The 14,117-nt window shown below is 39.3% G+C and overlaps 1 non-coding gene across 1 annotated transcript; it reads right to left on the bottom strand.

Moving 5' to 3' along the window:
- Positions 1-9,638: 9,638 nt before the first annotated feature.
- Positions 9,639-9,742, bottom strand: LOC130943212 (small nucleolar RNA R71). The gene has a single exon (XR_009071740.1). It is a non-coding gene; the product is annotated as a small nucleolar RNA R71 (small nucleolar RNA).
- Positions 9,743-14,117: the final 4,375 nt, after the last annotated feature.

Raw genomic sequence — 14,117 nt, 5'->3', positions numbered from 1 at the left:
GCGTTAAACGCCAGGAAAGGGTAAGAACCTGGCGTTAAACGCCAGAAATGGGCACCAGCCCGGCGTTTAACGCCAGAATTGGCTCAAAACGTGATTTTGATTGCCATTCGGTGCAGGGATGACTTTTCCTTGACACCTCAGGATCTGTGGACCCCACAGGATCCCCACCAACCCCACCACCCTCTCTCTTCTTCACCCATTCACCAATCACCTCAACACCTCTTCCCCAAAAACCCTTCACCTATCAAATCCCACTATTCCCTTCACCACTCACATCCACCCTCCATAAAACCCCACCTACCTCACCCTTCAAATTCAAACCACTTTCCCACCCAAACCCACCCTTACATGACCGAACACAAAGCCATTCCCTTCTTCCTCATTTCTTCTTCTTCTACTCTCTTCTTTCTTCTTTTGCTCGAGGACGAGCAAACCTTTTAAGTTTGGTGTCGTAAAAGCATTGCTTTTTGTTTTTCCATAACCATTTATGGCATCCAAGGCCGGAGAAACCTCTAGAAAGAGGAAAGGGAAGGCAAAAGCTTCTACCTCCGAGTCATGGGAGATGGAGAGATTCATCTCAAGGGTGCATCAAGACCACTTCTATGAAGTTGTGGCCATGAAGAAGGGTCAACTTTGATCAAAAGGTTGAACCAAGTCCTCATAGATATCTGTGAAGAGGACGCCCAATGGAAGAGAAATTCAAGAGGGAAGCCGGTTCAACTGAGAAGGCATGACCTCAAGCCCATCACTAAGAAAAGGATGGAGCAAACAAGAGATCCTCCTCCTCATGAAGTCCCTAAGATGCCTCAAGGGATGCACTTTCCTCCACAAAACTATTGGGAGCAAATCAACACCTCCCTAGGAGAATTGAGTTCCAACATGGAACAACTAAGGGTGGAGCACCAAGAACATTCCATCCTCCTCCATGAAATTAAAGAAGATCAAAGAATCATGAGAGAGGAGCAACAAAGACAAGGAAGAGACATTGAGGAGCTCAAGCACTCCATAAGACCTTCAAGAGGAAGAACAAGCCGCCATCACTAAGGTGGACCCGTTCTTTAATCCCCTTGTTCTTTATTTCCTTGTTTTTCGAAAATTTATGCTTTATGTTTGTCCATGTTTGTGTCTTATGATCATTAGTGTCTTAGTGTCTATGCCTTAAAGTTATGAATGTCCTATGAATCCATCACCTTTCTTAAAAGAAAACTGTTTTTATCACAAAAGAACAAGAAGTACAGGATTTCAAATTCATCTTTAAAACTAGCTTAATTAGTTTGATGTGGTGACAATACTTTTTGTTTTCTGAATGTATGCTTGAACAGTGCATATGTCTTTTGAATTTGTTGTTCATGAATGTTAAAATTGTTGGCTCTTGAAAGAATGATGAAAAAGGAGACATGTTACTAAGGATCTGAAAAATCATAAAAATGATTCTTGAAGCAAGAAAAAGCAGTGAATACAAAAAAAAAAAAGAGAAAGAGAAAAACGAAAAAGAAAAAAAAAGGGGAGAAAGAAAAAGAAAAGAAAAAGAAAGAAATAAATTTGTGATCCAAGGCAAAAAGAGTGTGCTTAAGAACCCTGGACACCTCTAATTGGGGACTCTAGCAAAGCTGAGTCACAATCTGAAAAGGTTCACCCAATTATGTGTCTGTGGCATGTATGTATCCGGTGGTAATACTGGAAGACAGAGTGCTTTGGGCCACGGCCAAGACTCATAAAGTAGCTGTGTTCAAGAATCATCATACTTAACTAGGAGAATCAATAACACTATCTGGATTCTGAGTTCCTAAAGAAGCCAATCATTCTGAATTTCAAAGGATAAAGTGAGATGCCAAAACTGTTCGGAGGCAAAAAGCTACTAGTCCCGCTCATCTAATTTGGAGCTAAGTTTCATTGATAATTTGGAGTCTATAGTATATTCTCTTCTTTTTATCTTATTTGATTTTCAGTTGCTTGGGGACAAGCAACAATTTAAGTTTGGTGTTGTGATGAGCGGATAATTTGTACGCTTTTTGGCATTGTTTTTAGTATGTTTTTAGTAGTTTTAGTTGAGTTCTTAGTATATTTTTATTAGTTTTTAGTTAAAATTCACTTTTCTGGACTTTACTATGAGTTTGTGTGTTTTTCTGTGATTTCAGGTATTTTCTGGCTGAAATTGAGGGACCCGAGCAAAAATCTGATTCAGAGACTGAAAAGGACTGCAGATGCTGTTGGATTCTGACCTCTCTGCACTCGAAGTGGATTTTCTGGAGCTACAGAAGCCCGATTGGCGCGCTCTCAACGGTGTTGGAAATTAGACATCCTGGGCTTTCCAGCAATATATGATAGTCCATACTTTGCCCAAGATTTAATGGCCCAAACCGGCGTTCAAAGTCACCTGCCGAATTTCCAGCGTTAAACGCCGGAACTGGCACCAAAATGGGAGTTAAACGCCCAAACTGGCACCAAAGCTGGCATTTAACTCCAAGAAGAGTCTCTACACGAAAAATGCTTCATTGCTCAGCCCAAGCACACAGCAAGTGGGCCCGCAAGTGGATTTTTATGTCATTTACTCATCTTTGTACACCTTAGGCTACTAGTTTTCTATAAGTAGGACCTTTTACTATTGTATTTTCATCTTCGGACATCTAGTTCTTAGATCAATTGGGGGCTGGCCATTCGGCCATGCCTGGACCTTGTTCTTATGTATTTTCAACGGTGGAGTTTCTACACACCATAGATTAAGGTGTGGAGCTCTGCTGTACCTCGAGTATTAATGCAATTACTATTGTTCTTCTATTCAATTCCGCTTGATCTTTGTCCAAGATATCACTTGTTCTTCAACTTGATGAATATGATGATCCGTGACACTCATCATCATTCTCACTTATGAACAAAGTGACTGACAACCACTTTTGTTCTACAAGCAACAAGGCTCTAGTGTTTATCTCTTGGATTCCTGATACACGATGCATGGTTGATCGCCTAACAACCGAATGCTCGCCTGACAAACGAGCCAGCCATTCCGTGAGATCAGAATCTTCGTGGTATAGGCAAGAACTGATGGCGGCATTCAAGAGAATCTGGAAGGTCTAACCTTGTCTGTGGTATTCTGAGTAGGATTCAATGATTGAATGACTATGACGTGCTTCAAACTCCTAGCAGGCGGGGCGTTAGTGACAGACGCAAAAGAATCACTGGATTCTATTCCGGCCTGACCAAGAACCGACAGATGATTAGCCATGCTGTGACAGAGCATAGGAACGTTTTCACTGAGAGGATGGGAGGTAGCCACTGACAACGGTGAAACCCTTGCATAAGCTTGCCATGGAAAGGAGTAAGAAGGATTGGATGAAGACAGTAAGAAAGCAGAGAGACGGAAGGGAAAGCATCTTCATACGCTTATCTGAAGCTCTCACCAATGATATACATAAGTACCTCTATCTTTATCTTTATGTTTATTCATATATCATCTATACCCATTTGAGTCTGCCTGACTAAGATTTACAAGGTGACCATAGCTTGCTTCATACCAACAGTCTCCGTGGGATCGACCCTTACTCGCGTAAGGTTTATTACTTGGACGACCCAGTGCACTTGCTGGTTAGTTGTGCGGAGTTGTAGTGATCACGATTTCGCGCACCAAACATCTATTAAAGCTCTGCCCGTAGCTAAGAAAGGCCTCCCCAGAATGTTGGGAGTGTCAGAGTCCTCCTCCATGTCTAACATGACAAAGTCAGCTGGGGAAAATTTTTTCCTACTTTTACTAACACTTTCTCCACAACTCCAAGTGCTTGCTTAATGGATTTGTTAGCCATTTGGAGAGCTATCCGAGTGGATTTCAGTTCAAGAATTTGGAGTTTTCTCATGAGAGATAGAGGCATCAAGTTTATGCTTGCACCAAGGTCACAGAATGACTTCTCAATTGTTTTGTTCCCTATGGTGCAAGGGATATGAAAGCTCCCAGGATCATCTTTCTTCACTGGTAGACCTCTTTAGAACACAGCACTACACTCCATTGTCATCTCAATAATTTGTCCTTCTTTCAAAGGCCTTTTCTTTGTTAACACTTCCTTCATAAACTTGGCATATAGTGGCATCTGTTCAAGTGCTTCTATGAAAGGAATATTGATGTGGAGTGTCTTGAATATCTCCAAGAATTTAGAGTACTGCTTCTCCTTGTTTTCTTCATTGAACTTTTCAGGATATGGAAGTTTGGGAACATATGGCTTCACCTCTTCCTTCTTCTCTTGTGGCTGTGGTTCAAAGATGTACTTGTCTTCCTTTGACATTTGTGAGTCTTCAGTCTTATGATCCTCCTCATTTCTCTTCTCTATCTTCTCCTTTGAAACTTCTCTGTGGTGTTCTTCCTTAATAGTGGCTTCTTTTCCCATGGTTTTCCCACTCTTCAATGTCATTGCTTTGCACTCCTCCCATTTTATAGCTTTTTCTTTGTCCCTTGGGTTGTCTTCTGTGTTACCAGAGAAAGCATTTGCTCGCTTCTCACCCATCTCTGCGATTTTTTTAGCCATTTATCCCATGTGTCTTTCAAGATTTCTGATTGATGCCTCTTGGTTTTTTCTTGTCAGGGCTTGATCTTTCCTTGCTGCTTTCTGATCTTGTCTCGCCATCTCTTGAGTTTTGATGAGTTTCTCCATTAACATTTCTAAGTTAGAGATCCTTTGAGAGTTTGGGTTTGGCTATGGTTGAATGGGATGTGATCGTTGCTGATAGAAGTTATTTGAGATGTTGGAAGAGGTGTTTTGTGAGTTAAATAGTAGTGTGGAGAAGTTATTCTGGGGAAATTGTGAAGTGTTATGGGGTTGGAGGTATATGTTTTGTGGTTTTATGTATTGGTTGTTGTTAGTAGGGGATTAGTTGTACTTGTTTATGTTGCAGAAACTGTTAGAATTGAGGTTCCTTTGTCCTTGATTCTGGTTGTCACCCCACCTCAAGTTGGGATGATTCCTCCAAGATGGATTCTAACCATCACCATGGAAGTCATGTTGGAACAAACTTGGTGTGTTGTTCATGTATTGCACCTGCTCAGGAACTTATTGTTCATAATTGAATTACTCAAAGTCTTTCCTAGATTGATTTTATCCATGTGAGACTTGAGATTGGCCTTATCTGCTTACTGCAGCAAGTTGCAGTCCATCAATTCTCTTGGCTATCATCTTTATTTGGTGCTGAATTTGTTGGTGCATCTGCTTATTTTGGGCTGGAATTACATTTACTCCTTCAAGTTCCATCACTCCCCTCTTTGGAGTTGTGTTATGGTGCCTTTCAGAAGAGTAGAAATATTGATTGTTGGCCACCATTTCGATGAGGTCTTGTGCTTCTTGAGCAGTTTTCATCATATGGAGTGAACCTCCTGAGGAGTAGTCTAATGTTTTTCTTGCCTTTGGAGAAAGACCTTCATAGAAGTTTTGAAGTTTCACCCACTCAATGAACATCTCTGGTGGACATCTCCTTATCAGGGCCATGTATCTTTCCCATACCTCATAGAGTGACTCTCCCTCTATTTGTGTGAAGATTTGCACCTCTGTTTTCAGCTTAATGATCCTTTAAGGAGGGGAAAACTTGGCTAGGAATTTTCTCACCAATTCATCCCAATTGTTGATGCTCTCCTTGGGAAAGGTTTCCAGCCATTGGGACGCATTGCCCCTCAAGGAGAATGGGAATAGAAGTAACTTGTAGATGTCAGGATGTACCCCATTTGTCTTTACAGTTTCACAGATCCTCAAGAAAAGAGACAAATGTTGGTTGGGGACTTCAGGAAGGCCTCCTTTATAAGCACAATTGTTCTGCACCAAAGTGATGAGTTGAGGCTTCAACTCGAAGTCATTTGCATGAACATTTGGGGTGAGGATGTGATGAGCGGATAATTTATACGCTTTTTGGCATTGTTTTTAGGTAGTTTTTAGTAAGTTCAAGCTACTTTTAGGGATGTTTTCATTAGTTTTTATGTTAAATTCACATTTTTGGACTTTACTATGAGTTTGTATATTTTTCTGTAATTTCAGGTAATTTCTGGCTGAAATTGAGGGACTTGAGCAAAACTCTGAAAAAGGCTGACAAAAGGACTGCTGATGCTGTTGGATTCTGACCTTCCTGCACTCGAAATGGATTTTCTGGAGCTACAAAACTCCAAATGGCGCGCTCTCAACGGCGTTGGAAAGTCGATATCCAGAGCTTTCCAGCAATATATAATAGTCCATACTTTATTCGGTAATTGACGACGTAAAGTGGCGCTCAACGCCAAGTACATGCTGCTGTCTGGAGTTAAACGCCAGAAACACGTCATAACCCGGAGTTGAACGCCAGAAACATGCTATAACTCGGCGTTCAACTCCAAGAAAAGCCTCAGCTCGTGGATAGATCAAGCTCAGCCCAAGCATACACCAAGTGGGCCCGGGAAGTAGATTTATGCATCAATTACTTACTCATGTAAACCCTAGTAACTAGTTTATTATAAATAGGACTTTTTACTAGTGTAATAGGGATCTTTTGGCCATTCGGTCTTTTGATCATTCAGGGGGCTGGCCATTCGGCCATGTCTAAACCTTTCACTTATGTATTTTCAACGGTGGAGTTTCTACACACCATAGATTAAGGGTGTGGAGCTCTGCTGTACCTTAAGTTTCAATACAATTACCATTATTTTCTATTCAATTCTCTTTTATTCTTATTCCAAGATATACGTTGCACTTCAACTTGATGAATGTCATGATCCGTGACACTCATCATCATTCTCACCTATGAACGCGCGTGACTGACAACCACTTCCGTTCTATCTTAGGCCGGGCGCATATCTCTTAGATTCCCCAACAGAATCTTCGTGGTATAAGCTAGATAGATGGCGGCATTCATGGGAATCCGGAAAGTCTAACCTTGTCTGTGGTATTCCGAGTAGGATTCCGGTATTGAATGACTGTGACGAGCTTCAAACTCCTGAAGGCTGGGCGTTAGTGACAAACGTAAAAGAATCAAGGGATTCTATTCCAACCTGATTGAGAACCGACAGATGATTAGCCGTGCTGTGACAGAGCATTTGGACCATTTTCACTGAGAGGATGGGATGTAGCCATCGACAAGGGTGATGCCTCCAGACGATTAGCCATGCAGTGACAGCGCATAGGACCATTTTTCCGAGAGGATGAAAAGTAGCCATTGACGACAGTGATGCCCTACATACAGCTTGCCATGGAAAGGAGTAAGAATGATTGGATGAACGTAATAAGAAAGTAGAAATACAAGAGGAGCACAGCATCTCCATACGCCTATCTGAAATTCCCACTATTGATTTACATAAGTATTTCTATCCCTTTTTATTTTATTTATCTTTATTTATCCAATCTAATCATATTTGACTTTATGATTCCACTTAACTGGGATTTGCAAGGTAACCATAGCTTGCTTCATACCAACAATCTCTGTGGGATCGACCCTTACTCACGTAAGGTATTACTTGGATGACCCAGTACACTTGCTGGTTAAGTTGAACGGAGTTGTGTCCACACATAGCCAATAGCCATTAAATAAATCTCATGCAAATACAAAGAGGGTCACAATTTTGTCCACCAAGTTTTTGGTGCCGTTGCCGGGGATTGTTCGAGTATGGACAACTGACGGTTCATCTTGTTGCTCAGATTAGGTAATTTTCTTTTCAAAAATTTTTCAAAAATCTTTTTCAAAATTTTTCTTTTATTTTTCGTTTTTCCAAACTTTATTTTCGAAAAAAATTAAGAAAAATCCAAAAAATTAATAAAATCATAAAAATAAAAAAATTATTTTGTGTTTCTTGTTTGAGTCTTGAGTCAATCTTTAAGTTTGGTGTCAATTGCATGCTTTAAAATTTTTCTTGCATTTTTCGAAAATATTCTTGCATTCATAATGTTCTTCATGATCTTCAAGTTGTTCTTGGTAAGTCTTCTTGTTTGATCTTGATGTTTTCTTGTTTTGTGTTGTTTGTTGTTTTTCATATGCATTTTTCGTTTGTTAGAGTCCATGCATTAAAGATTTCTAAGTTTGGTGTATTGCATATTTTCTTTGCATCAAAAATTTTTCAAAATTATGTTCTTGATGTTCATCATGATCTTCAAAGTGTTCTTGGTGTTCATCTTGACATTCATAGTGTTCTTGCATGCATCATATGTTTTGATCCAAAATTTTCATGTTTTGGGTCATTTTTGTGTTTTTCTCTCTCATAATTAAAAATTCAAAAATCAAAAAAATATCTTTTCCTTATTTTTCTCATAATTTTCGAAAATTTGAGTTGACTTAGTCAAAAATTTTCAAAATTAGTTGTTTCTTACAAGTCAAGTCAAATTTTCAAAAATTTGAAAATCTTATCTTTTCAAAATCTTTTTCAAAAATCATATCTTTTCCTCTTTTTCGAAAATTTCAAAAATCTTTTTCAAAATATTTTCAAAATCTTTTTCTTATCTTTTATATCATATTTTCGAAAATAGGCTAACAATTAATGTGATTGGTTCAAAAATTTGAAGTTTTTTACTTTCTTGTTAAGAAAGATTCAATCTTTAAATTCTAGAATCTTATCTTGTAGTTTCTTGTTAGTGAAGTAAATAATTTTAAATTTTTGAATTAAATCTTTTTATCTTTTATCATATCTTTTTCAAAAAAATTTATCTTTTTCAAAATTTGATTTCAAAATATCTTATCTAACTTCTTATCTTCTAATCTTTTCAAATTTGAGTTTAATATCTTTTTCAACTAACTCTTTGACTTTGTGTTTGTTTCTTATCTTTTTCAAAACCACCTAACTACTTTTTCCTCTCTAATTTTCGAAAATATCTCATCTCTTTTTCAAAAATTCTTTTTTTCTGTTTTAAATTTTAATTTTAATCTTATCTTATCTTTAATTTTCGAAAATACTAACCTCTTTTTCAAAATTATTTTCGAAATTTTCCCTCTCTTTTCTTATTCTATTTAATTATTTATTTACTAACACTTCTCTTCACCTCCCCTATCCTTACTCTTTATACAGACTATTCATTCTTCTTCACTCTTCTCCCCTTTCTTTTTCTACTAACATAAAGGAATCTCTATACTGTGACATAGAGGATTCCTCTTTCTTTTCTTATTTTCTTCTCCTTCATATGAGCAGGAACAAGGACAAAAGTACTCTTGTTGAAGCTGATCCTGAACCTGAAAGGACTTTGAAGAGAAAACTAAGAGAAGCTAAATTGCAACAATCCAGAAGTAACCTTTCAGAAATTTTCGAACAAGAGAAGAAGATGGCAGCCGAACCCAATAATGATAATGCAAGAAGGATGCTTGGTGACTTTACCAAACCCACGTCCAAATTTGATGGAAGAAGTATCTCCATTCCTGCCATTGGAGCCAACAATTTTGAGCTTAAACCTCAACTAGTTGCTTTAATGCAACAGAACTGCAAGTTTTATGGACTTCCATCTGAAGATCCTTACCAGTTTTTAACTGAGTTCTTGCAGATCTGTGAGACTGTAAAGACGAATGGAGTTGATCCTGAAGTCTACAGACTCATGCTTTTCCCTTTTGCTGTAAGAGGCAGAGCTAGAATATGGTTAGATTCACAACCTAAGGATAGCTTGGACTCCTGGGATAAGCTGGTCACGGCCTTCTTGGATAAATTACTTCCTCCTCAAAAGCTGAGCAAGCTTAGAGTGGATGTTCAGACCTTCAAACAAAAAGATGGTGAATCCCTCTATGAAGCTTGGGAAAGATACAAGCAGTTGACCAAAAGGTGTCCATCTGACATGTTTTCAAAATGGACCATATTAGATATATTCTATTATGGTCTATCTGAGTTTTCGAAAATATCATTGGACCATTCTGCAGGTGGATCCATCCACCTAAAGAAAACACCTGCAGAAGCTCAAGAACTCATTGACATGGTTGCAAATAACCAATTCATGTACACTTCTGAGAGGAATTCCGTGAATAATGGGACACCTCAGAGGAAGGGAGTTCTTGAAATTGATGCTCTGAATACTATATTGGCTCTGAATAAAGTGTTGACTCAGCAAGTCAACATGGTCTCTCAAAGTCTGAATGGATGGCAAAACGCATCCAACAGTACTAAAGAGGCAGCTTCTGAAGAAGCTTATGATCCTGAGAACCCTACAATAGCAGAGGTAAATTACATGGGTGAACCTTATGGAAACACCTATAATTCATCATGGAGAAATCATCCAAATTTCTCATGGAAGGATCAACAAAAGCCTCAACAAGGCTTTAACAATGGTGGATGCAATAGGCTGAGCAATAGCAAGCCTTTTCCATCATCTTCTCAGCAACAGACAAAGAATTATGAACAAAGCACTTCTAATTTAGCCAATCTAGTCTTTGATCTGTCAAAAGCCACTTTCAGTTTCATGAGTGAAACAAGATCCTCCATCAGAAATCTGGAGGCACAAGTGGGCCAGCTGAGTAAGAAAGTCATTGAAACTCCTCCCAGTATTCTCCCAAGCAATACAGAAGAGAATCCAAAAGGAGAGTGCAAAGCCATTGATGTAATCACTATGGTCGAATGCACAAGGGAGGAAAAGGACAAAAATCCTGGTGAGGTAGACCTCCTGGGACGTCTCTCAAGCAAGAAGGAGTTTCCTATTAAGGATCCAAAAGAATCTGAGGCTCATATAGAGACCATAGAGATTCCATTAAATCTCCTTCTGCCATTCATGAGCTCTGAAGACTATTCTTCCTCTGAAGAGGATGAAGATGTGACTGGAGAGCAAGTTGCTCAATATTTAGGAGCTATCATGAAGCTGAATGCCAAGTTGTTTGGTAATGAGACTTGAGAAAGTGAACCTCCCTTGCTCATTAATGAACTAGATACTTGGATTCAGCAAATTTTACCTAAAAAAAAACAAGATCCTGGCAAGTTCTTAATACCTTGTACCATAGGCACCATGACCTTTGAAAAAGCTCTATGTGATCTAGGGTCAGGGATAAATCTTATGCCACTCTCTGTAATGGAGAAGCTGGGGATCATTGAGGTACAACCTGCCTTGTTTTCACTACAATTGGCAGACAAGTCATTGAGATAAGCTTATGGAATAGTAGAGGACGTGTTAGTAAAGGTTGAAGGCCTTTACATCCCTGCTGATTTCATAATCTTAGACACTAGGAAGGAAGAGGATGAATGCATCATTCTTGGAAGACCTTTCCTAGCTACAGTAGGAGCTGTGATAGATGTCAACAGAGGTGAATTAGTCCTTCAATTGAATGGGGACTACCTTGTGTTTAAGGTACATGGCCATCCCTCTGTGACAAAAGAGAGTAAGCATAAAGAGCTTCTCTCAATTCAGAGTCAAGAAGAGCCCCCACAGTCAAACTCTAAGTTTGGTGTTGGGAGGCCACAACCAAACACTAAGTTTGGTGTTAAGACCCCATGTCCAAACTCTAAGTTTGGTGTTGGGACTATACAACATTGACCTGATCACCTTTGAGGCTCCATGAGAGCCCACTGTCAAGCTAATGACATTAAAAGAGCGCTTGTTGGGAGGCAACCCAATTTTATTTATCTAATTTTTATTTTATTTTATTGTTATTTTGTGTTTTATTAGGTACATGATCATGTGGATTCACAAAAAAAAAATATAAAAATTAAAAACAGAATCAAAAACAGCAGAAGAAAAATCACACCCTGGAGGAAGGACAGACTGGCGTTCAACGCCAGTAAGGAGCATCTGGCTGGCGTTCAACACCAGAACAGAGCATGAATCTGGCGCTGAACGCCAGAAACGAGCAACATTCTGGCGTTTGAATGCCAGGAATGTACCTTGAGAAAAGCTGGCGCTGAACACCCATAACATGCTTCACATGGGCGTTGAATGCCCAGAACGTGCATCACCTTGGCGTTTAAACGCCAGAATGGTATGCAAAGGCATTTTACATGCCTATTTGGTGCAGGGATGGAATTCCTTGACACCTCAGGATCTTTGGACCCTACAGGATCACCTTAGGATCTGTGGACCCCACAGGATCCCCACCTAACATATTCCCACTTTACCTCCTAATCCTATAACACTCTTCCCCATGTCACACTTCCCAACAACCTCAATCTCTGAATCTCTCCTCCCAATAAACACTCTTTCCCAAATTCCTTCACCAATCACCTCAATCTCTCTTCCCCATCACCTCTTCACCACTCACATCCATCCACTCTTCCCCATAAACCCCACCTACCTTCAAAATTCAAAAACACTTTCCCACCCAAACCCACCCTAAAATGGCCGAACCTACCCTCTCCCCTTTCCCTATATAAACCCCTCCATTCCACTTCATTTTCACACAACACAACCCCCTCTTCTATACCTTGGCCGAAACCCACACTCCCCCTTCTCCTCGATATTTTCTTCTTCTTCTTCTTCTCTTCTTTCTTCTCTTGCTTGAGGGCGAGCAATATTCTAAGTTTGGTGTGGTAAAAGCATAAGCTTTTGTTTTTCCATTACCATCAATGGCACCTAAGGCCGGAGAATCCTCTAGAAAAGGAAAAGAGAAGACAAAAGCTTCCACCTCCGCGTCATGGGAGATGGAAAGATTCATCTCCAAAAGCCATCAAGACCACTTCTATGATGTTGTGGCAAAGAAGAAGGTGATCCCTGAGGTCCCTTTCAAGCTCAAGAAAAATGAGTATCCGGAGATCCGACATGAGATCCGAAGAAGAGGTTGGGAAGTCCTAACCAATCCCATGCAACAAGTCGGAATCTTAATGGTTCAAGAGTTCTATGCCAATGCATGGATCACTAGGAACCATGATCAAAGTATGAACCCGAATCCAAAGAATTATCTCACAATGGTTCGGGGGAAATACTTAGATTTTAGTCCGAAAAATGTAAGGTTGGTGTTCCACTTGCCCATGATGCAAGAAGATGTACGCCCCTACACTAGAAGGGTCAACTTTAATCAAAGGTTGGACCAAGTCCTTATGGACATATGTGTGGAAGGAGCTCAATGGAAAAGAGACTCCAAAGGTAAGCCAGTTCAACTAAGAAGATTGGACCTCAAGCCTGTGGCTAGAGGATGGTTGGAGTTTATTCAACGCTCCATCATTCCCACTAGCAACCGATCTGAAGTTACTATGGATCGGGCCATCATGATTCATAGCATCATGATTAGAGAGGAAGTAGAAGTTCATGAAGTCATCTCCAATGAATTCTACAAAATAGCCGAAAAGCCTTCCACCATGGCAAGGCTAGCTTTTCCTCACCTTATTTGCCATCTATGTTACTCAGCTGGAGTTATCATAGAAGGAGACATCTCCATTGAAGAGGATAAGCCCATCACCAAGAAGAGGATGGAGCAAGCAAGAGAAACCCTCCACGGATCTCAAGAGATGCATGAGGAAGCTCATCATCAAGAAATTCCTGAGATGCCTCAAGGGATGCACTTTCCTCCCAACAACTATTGGGAACAACTCAACAATTCCTTAGAAGATTTGAGCCACAATGTGGAACAATTAAGGGTGGAACATCATGAGCACTCCATCATTCTTCATGAAATAAGAGAAGATCAAAGAGCAATGAGGGAGGAGCAACAAAGGCAAGGAAGGGACATAGAAGAGCTTAAGGACATTGTTGGTCCTTCAAGAAGAAGACGCCACTAAGGTGAATTCATTCCTTGTTCTTATTTCTTTCTGTTTTTCGGTTTCTATGTTATGTTTATCTATATTTTGTGTCTCTACTTCATGATCATTAGTATGTAGTAACTATGTCTTAAAGCTATGAATAAATTCCATGAATCCTTCACCTCTCTTAAATGAAAAAATGTTTTAATTCAAAAGAACAAGAAGTACATGAATTTCGAATTTATCTTTGAATTTAGTTTAATTATATTGATGTGGTGACAATACTTTTTGTTTTCTGAATGAATGCTTAACAGTGCATATTTTTGATCTTGTTGTTTATGAATGTTAAAATTGTTGGCTCTTGAAAGAATGATGAACAAAGAGAAATGTTATTGATGATCTGAAAAATTATGAAATTGATTCTTGAAGCAAGAAAAAGTAGTATAAAATAAAAGCTTGCGAAAAAAAATGGCAAAAAAATAGAAAGAAAAAGAAAAAGCAAGCAGAAAAAGCCAATAGCCCTTAAAACCAAAAGGCAAGGGTAAAAAGGATCCAAGGCTTT

This window comes from Arachis stenosperma, chromosome 7 (assembly GCF_014773155.1).
Source record: "Arachis stenosperma cultivar V10309 chromosome 7, arast.V10309.gnm1.PFL2, whole genome shotgun sequence".
NCBI classification, from domain to species: domain Eukaryota; kingdom Viridiplantae; phylum Streptophyta; class Magnoliopsida; order Fabales; family Fabaceae; genus Arachis; species Arachis stenosperma.
Note: the sequence above shows the minus strand (reverse complement) of the source record. Positions and strands in the feature narration are given on the sequence as shown.